An 8,259-nucleotide genomic window follows, 5' to 3' on the forward strand; every position below is an offset into this window, starting at 1 on the left:
ATACAGAGAATATTGATGCAAAGAACAGTGAGAGACAACTAGCTTTACCTGAAATTGATTTTATTATAATACCGAAGTTGGCAAAATGATATGATTGGTGAACATTTTGTAAGTAATGGAAGTACTTGCAAAGAAAAGGACATTTTTAACACACTCAGATCAGGAGGGAGCCTATTCTATTTGTCCCTCTTAAATGAGAAAACATGTTATTTCATGATCTGGAAAGTTCTGGATGTTGTCATACCTCTGGGTCCTGGGGAGGCATAGCTACTTACTTTCAGGCAAGTGGGGTATAAACAAAATGGATAAAAACCTGCCTGTGGACCTTCCCTCTGGTGATGGGGAATCCTGTTTAACTCAGATAGCAGCATCTGAAGCAGTGTTGGTGACTAGCTCAGTGTTCGAGGCTTTGAGTTCCAAGATAAAGTGGCCACTACCCCCAGGAAAAGGTGGAGATTAGCAAAGCGGTTTGTAGAACATTTCTTAGGAGCTCAGGAAGGTAGAAAACAAGGATCTGTCTGTGGGTAACAAGGTGGGCCTCAGAGGAAAGTCACGCGACTGGAGTTCAAGTTCACAATGTTTCTACATTATGCCTCTTATGAGATTTCAGGGATAACCATGACCCTCAAGGACAGCTCTGGTGGTGAGCTATGGCTGGAAGAGGAGCTGGCCATCACTCACCAAGAACATCGAAGAAGCCACAGGCCTACCAGTTGTCTTCCTGGAGAATTTGAGGGCAGGTGAGTGCCAGGTTTTTGGGAACCAGGTTGGATCACACCCATGCTGATCCCAGCAATAACCTGTGCCTACCAGAGGGCAGAACACCACTCTTTATCTATTTTCTTTACTGTTTCGAAAGGGAGAGAAAAGTGGAGAAAATACACTCTGTACCCTTCCCCATCGCAACAGACATCTTTAAAAAAGGAACAGCTTCACCTGTCAGCATAGCACATATTTTAGGAGACCTACATTTCTTTATGTGTCAGGTGTATTCTTAACACTGTGTGTGCAAACACATTTTTATAAGAGGGCATTTTCTTTTAAATACACACAGAAGAGTTGACTATATAAGGGAACCCTATGGTGAAACCATTTGTAAAGCAAATAATCACTTCCTGAGTAAATCTGTCTCTAAGTCTGGATTTTCATATTTTATATCAGATTTGCCTAAAGGAAGTGTTCTCTACAAATTTATCCTCTGTTCAAATTAGAATTTATCTGTAGCCATGCAACCTTCAGAATATAATTTCTATAATAAGTTACCAAATGCATATGACAGTCCAGCTCCATCAATAACTTTAGCTCTTTTTTGCCTTTTATTCATGCTTTAGAAGATATGGGTATCTGTCTTGGTTAGTCCAGGCTGCTATAACAAAGTACCACAGTCTGTGTGGCTTATAAACAACAGAAAATTATTTCTTACTAGAGACTGGGAAGTCCAAAACCAGGTGCCAGCATACTTGGTTTCTTGTGGCGGCCACTTTTCAAGTTACAGACTGCCAACTTCTTGTTGGATCCTCACATGGCAAGAAAGAGAGTAACAGAGCTCTCGGGGGTCATTTTCATAAGGGCACTAATCCCATTCATGAGGGCTTTACCCTCATGTCCTAATCACCTCCCAAAGGCCTCACCTCCTAATACCATCACCTGGGCAGTTAGGACTTCAACATATGAGTTATAGGGAATGCAAGCATTCAGTCTATAGTAATATCTTATACAGAGAGGTATGTTTTGCTTCTTTGTAAAACCTCAGGACTTCATCCAGAAAAGAAGGATACAAATGGCCATTCATATGTGAAGAGAAGCTCAGTCTCACTAGTAATCAGAAAATGCAAATTAGCCAAAACCATGTACTATTTTTACTCATGATACTAGCAAGATATTCATAATATCCAATATTGAACAAGCTATGCAGAAAATGTATAAATTGTAACAGACTTTTTTGGAGGACAATTGGGCAGTATCGGTAAATGTTTTAAATACACCTACCTTGTGACCCAGCAATTTCACTTCTATGAATTTTCCCTACAAACACGCTTGTGCCAGTGCACAAAGATGCATGTATAAGGATGTTCATTCTGGCACAGTTTGCAAAAACGAAAAAGCTGGGGCAACAAACATGTCTCACAGTAGAAAACTGATTTAGCAAATAATGTCCAGGTTGTGCACGGTGGCTCATGCTTGTAATCCCAGCACTTTGGGAGGCCGAAGCGGGCGAATCGCTTGAGGCCAGAAGTTTGAGAACAGCCTGCCCAACATGACAAAACCCTATCTCTACTAAAAACACAAAAATTAGCTGGGCATGGTGGCACATGCCTGTAGTTCCAGCTACTTGGGAGGCTGAGGTACAAGAATCACTTGAACCTGGGAGGCAGAGGTTGCAATGAGCCAAGATTGTGCCACTGCACTGCAGCCTAGGTGACAGAGTGAGACTCTGTCTCAAATAATAATAATAATAATAATAAATTATATCTATGCTACAGAATACTATCCAACAGTTATAAAGAACATGGAAATGGCAAATGTACTGATATGCAAAGATTTTCAGGACACAGTTTTTTTAAAAAAGCAGGTTGCAAAGCAATGTTTATAGTCTATCTGGTTTATCAAAAAAAGAATGAAAAAATCAGAACACTAAAATTATATAAGAAATACAGGCGGGATGCAGTGACTCACGCCTGTAATCCTAGCACTTTGAGAGGCTGAGGCCAGTGGATCATTTGAAGTCAGGAGCTCCAGACCAGCCTGGCCAACATGGCAATACCCCATCTCTACTAAAAATACAAAAATTAGCCAGGCGTGGTGGTGTGTACCTGTAATCCCAGCAACTCAGGAGGCTGAGGCACGAGAATCACTTGAACCTGGGAGGTGGAGGTTGCAGTGAGCTGAGATCGCGCCACTGTATTCTAACCTGGGCAGCAGAGTGAGACTCCACCTCAAAAAAATAAAAATTTTTAAAAAAAGAAATACAGGTGATGGACAGATAGATTTAGTTAAATGTAAACACATATTAAGAGGCTGATAAGAATACATCTTAAAATGCTAAGCGGTTAACCTTCGAAGACTGAGCAGAATGGAAGAAGTAGAACTATACTTTTTAATTCCATCTTTTATATTGCTTGATTTCTCATAAAGGGCTTATATTTGTGTCACAGTATATAATTGCATAAATTTTAATTTATATAAAATTTAGGACATTTGTTATATAATATGCAAAAGGGAAAAAATCACTACTAAAATACATGCTGGGTGATGTACATACTAGGTGGAAAATACTAGAAACTCTGTCCTTGCACCAGATTCTTTCTCATGATTGTAGGAAAGCTAATCTTCAGTTCTGAGAACCTTGCAGGAATTCTGTGCACTAAAGTTGCCAGGGGAAGAGAATGCTCTTTTTCACCTCTACCGTTCCATTACCTTAAGAAAAATGAGCCCCAGAGGATTGTACTCTTGCATATCTGGGGGGGCTTCCTGCCAACTGAGCAAGGTTTCCAGGTAAAAAAGGGCATTGGCTGGATGTAGGAGAGGGCAGAGAGCCTGTCTCTACTAGAACCCTGAAATGGTGTTGGGGAAACTGTTCGGTGGGCTGGACATGGGTTAAAGAGAGAATCATTGACCTTTTTTACTTCTTCACCCCCCTTTCCAACTTCCTTCCTACTTTGCAGTCCATCAATATCCAGCTTCTCCCTGTTCTTTCCCATGCCCAGTTTTCTTACAACCTCACAGTAAAAGCCTTGCCCAGCCAAGCGTTGCACTTGAGGACTTACCTTCCCCACCCTCCCCTCCATCATTTTTCTTCCCTCATTTACTACTAGTGTAAAGGGATTTCCTATAAGGGTGCTCTAGCTAATCTAACAAGCCAATTCATGCTTAGATGTACCGATTTGAGCAGAGACAGCCTCCCATACCTCTACCTCCATATTTACTTAAGAATCACCTTTGGCTGCCCATCAATGGTAGACTGAATAAAGAAAATGTGGTACATATACAACATGGAATACTATGCAGCCATAAAAAGAACAAAATCATGTTCTTTGAAGCAACATGCATACAGCTGAAGGACATTGTCCTAAGAGAATTAAGGTAGAAAAAGAAAACCAGGCTGGGCATGGTGGCTTGCGCCTGTAATCCCAGCACTGTGGGAGGCCAAGGCGGGCAGATCACTTGAGGTCAGGAGTTTGAGACTAGCTTGGCTGACATGGTGAAAATCCATCTCTACTAAAAATACAAAAATTAGCCAGGCGTGGTGGCACGTGGCTGTAATCCCAGATACTGGGGAGGCTGAGGCAGGAGAATCGCTCGAACCTGGGAGGTGGAGGTTGCAGTGAGCCGAGATTGTGCCACTGCACTCCACCTGGGTGACAGAGTGAGGCTCTGTCTCAAAAACAAACAAACAAACAAGAAAACCAAATACTGCATGTTCTCACTTATAAGTGGGAGGCAAACATTGAGTACACATGGACGTAATTATGGGAACAATAGACTCTGGGGACTACTAGAGGGAGGAAAGAAAGGGGTGGGGACAAAGGTTGAAAAACTATTAGATTCTATGCTCACTACCTGGGCAATGGGATCAATCGTACCCCAAACTTCAGCATCATGCAATGTACCCATGTAACAAACCTGCACATGCACCCCCAAATCTAAAATAAGTTGAAATTACTTTAAAAAAAAAAAAAAAAAAAAAAGACAACGTTGGTATTAAGGGATTAGAAACACGGAGAGTGAGAATCTAAAGCAATAGACCTGCCCCACACGTTGGAATTGGAGTGTTCTCTGGGATGACCTGCCTATCCCTGAGATCCTATCAGAGAAGGAGAGAATCTGCTCCACCTTTCAAGTCATGTGACAGCAGAAAGACGACTTTCCACAGACCAAACTCACAACCACGTTCCTACATTTCAAGGTCACATCTGTTTTCTTGGGGCACATCAGTCTCATCACTTCTTCAATGAAGAGGATCAGGCAAGATAATCACTTCTAGATCTGATGTCCCATCATTTTATTATTTGTTTTAAATCTTTTTTCTTCCTGACAGCATAGGAAAGATCATTTAGCCATTAGACCATTTAGCATAGGAAAGACCATTAGCTGTGGGAGGGAGTATAGTGTAACGGTTAACTACCTAAGTTCAAATCCCATCCCTTCCCTTACTAGCTATGTGTCTTGGGCAGGTTCTTTGACGTCTCTGAATTTCAGCTGCCCCATCTTTATAATGCAGCTAAGAAAGTCATCCACCTCCTGAAACTGAGGAGAGCTGAAAGACAGAAGGAACTTATCACAGCATCTGGAACAAAAGAAAACCTCTGTGCTCTTGGATACAGCAGTAAGGATACATATATCAGGGTTGAATCACTTTAATACTTATAGTTAGATAATATTTCAGCACTTATAAAAGCATGCACACAAGCCCAAGTTCATTAGATTCCTTAAACACCACTTTGAGGATGGGTCAAATGCTGGGAAGCTGTGAAGCCAGAACACAGACACGTCATTCATTGTTCATTTATTCAAAACATTTGAGGGCCCACTCTCTGTTGGACAGTGTGCTACGTATAGGAGTAGAAAGATGAGTAAGGCCAGGTTAGAGGAGAAAGTAACAGCTTCCCACGGCAGAGCTACAAGGGTAAGCCTGTTACAGTGCAAAAGCTGGACTTTGGAGTCAACTGTGCCCTGCCTGAATCCTGGATCCAGCACTTACTAGGGTATTACTGGGGCAAGTTACTAACAGCTCACTGCCTCAGTTTCCCCATCTTTAAGGTGCAGAGATGATGTTTACTTGAGGCTCAACAATGCAGGAGTGTTGTGAGACAATTTTGCTTGCTGACATGCAAAAGTACTTCACAACATCATCATGATGAATTCCCCATGGTCCAGGTTAGAGTCTTCAGCATGGAAATCTTCAATCCCTGGTTTTCTTGGCAGCGTAAGACCCAGTTCTTAGCGGAGTCCTCATAATTAGCCAAGCCTATGGAGACTGATGGTAAACTTCCTTGGTAACTCATAATTCATGATGATAAATAAAATGACATATATCTAAAAATACTCAAGTCATGATGAAGAGTGCATGGTCCCCCACAGGCAAACTAAAACTAAAAGCAAATGAGCTATGGGAATTGAGTGCTTAATGGCATCAGATCTATTCACTAAACATGTTTATCTCCACAACAGAGAAGTTGCTGCCCAGTGGCACACCCGGATGCTTGATGGAAGGGCACACCTCTGGGGTGATGCTGGGTTCAGACTGGCAGGGTATCCACACTTCTCCCGATGCTTGCTTTCTTTAGGCGCTCTATTAGCTCATCCCGCTTCTGATGGACACATTTTTCCCTCTGCTATGTCAACACCATCACTAGGATCTCATCCATCAGGTATATTACTAAGCAAGAAAAGAGACTCTGTCTTCTAAACAATTCAAATCAGACCTGGTACCTCTTCCACACAACAGTTCCTTACGTGTTTCTGCAAACTGTAAGAGTGCCTTCAGATGACAACCTTTCTCCATCACTCCCCTAGGAGGCAGAAACACCGAACAGAAGCTACCAAAGTGACCAAACATGGTCCAAAGCTTTCACAGCTGGGAGTTCTGAGAGCTGGAGCAGAGACTTTGCAGACACTGCAGCTGGGCCAGGGGAGATGGTATATTAACATATATCTGAGTATCGAAATATTTGAATTTTTCAAATCCCAGGAAAAAAAAGGGTTCACTATGCATTTGCATTCTCCCTTCCATGTATAAAACCAGGTCTGCCCAAGATAATATTTATTTTAACACATCATTTGGAAATATCTGCTTCATTTCACTATCTCTGTTGAATGAAAATGTTATGTCATTTGGCCTTGAGCCTCAGCAGAGAGTGCCCTGTCATTACAAGGCTGTAAAAATGACCTCCTCTTCCTCCTCTCCACCCTGTGTTCCCTGGACATCTACCTGGTTCAGGTTTAAGTTCTGGGCTAGGCCAGTGACGTCTGAGAAGAGAGACTTCAGGGTGCCTCTTGCCCTCTTGTTAAGCAGAGCATAGTATAAATACCTCAGCAGCATTCTGGACTGAATCTCTGTCAAAACAACCGCTACTGAGTAGTTTAATTTGTGGAAAGGAAATCTTATTAGGAAAAATAAAGTTCTTAGTGCCTTGCAATATTCTCACACTGTGGTAGGGCTCAGAGTGCTGGAGAAAGCACTTCGAGATCGAAAACCCAGTCCCATTATTAGTCATTCATTTGCTTTAGGACATGTGGGAGATAATGTGTTCCTTGGCTTTTGGGTCCAGGTGGGCAGCTCTGCCAGCAACAGCTTGGAAACACTTTAGAGCTGAGTGCTTTGTGGGCTGAGGCAGGGTGGTAAGGAGGCCCCCCTCCTGCCGAAGCTGCGAGGGCAGTTGGAATGGCGCTTCTTTTGCCTGGCAAAAGCAAATTCCCAGGCTTAGCTAAGCACATTGTGCAACCTAGCCCTACTGAGTGCCTGTGGGAATGCCCTAAGATGCCCTGTGAGCATTCCTTTGTGCAACAGTGCATTTTCATTTTCAATGTAAGACTCTTTTGAGCCCAGTTCTTGTATCTAAGGGTCATATGGTGTCAGGGCCGTGAGGTTGGGTGGCGCCTGTGGGACACAAGTTAAAATCTAGAGTGGGTTCCTGTGCATTCTCAGCATATTCCATGCCAGACTATGGAGATGAACCCTCTGCAACAGGAGACACCATTACTTAGTAAGTGCACACATAAATTAATCAGATAATCCGCGAATCATCAATATTTATTCAATTGTTAGTGGTAATAGAGGAGAACAATACTATCACTCACCTATTTTGGACACTTGGGTATCCAACAAATACTTTTCATTAGTTGATTATTATACGAATCAGTGGCTGATAATATAAATTCACTCATCATTTATCTTTAGGCTAGGGTTGCATGATGTGATGTCCTCCCACAGTCGGCGTGCCGTTTTTTTGAGACAAAGTCTCACTCTGCCGCCCAGGCTGGAGTGCAATGGCACTATCTGTCGCCCAGGCTGGAGTGCAATGGCACAATCTCGGCTCACTGCAACCTCTGCCTCCCGGGTTCTCCTGCCTCAGCCTCCCAGGTAGCTGGGTTTACAGGCATGTGCCGCCATGCCTGGCTAATTTTTTGTATTTTTAGTGGAGATGGGATTTCGCCATGCGGTCCAGGCTGGTCTCAAACTCCTGACCTCAAGTGATCCACCTGCTTCAGCCTCCCAAAGTGTTGGGATTACAGGCATGAGCCACTGTGCCCAGCTGG

The 8,259-nt window shown here is 42.8% G+C and overlaps 1 long non-coding RNA gene across 2 annotated transcripts; it reads left to right on the forward strand.

The window, feature by feature from the left end:
• Window positions 1–3,181: 3,181 nt before the first annotated feature.
• On the forward strand, window positions 3,182–8,031 carry LOC110741810. 2 transcript variants are annotated; one of them, XR_002518718.1, is made up of 3 exons: window positions 3,182–3,495; window positions 5,175–5,326; window positions 5,761–8,031. It is a non-coding gene; the product is annotated as an uncharacterized LOC110741810 (long non-coding RNA). The 2 variants fall into 2 exon arrangements; XR_002518717.1 differs by having other exon boundaries at window positions 3,189–3,495; window positions 5,878–8,031.
• Window positions 8,032–8,259: the final 228 nt, after the last annotated feature.

The sequence above is a fragment of the Papio anubis genome, chromosome 19, assembly GCF_008728515.1.
Source record: "Papio anubis isolate 15944 chromosome 19, Panubis1.0, whole genome shotgun sequence".
Classification (NCBI taxonomy): domain Eukaryota; kingdom Metazoa; phylum Chordata; class Mammalia; order Primates; family Cercopithecidae; genus Papio; species Papio anubis.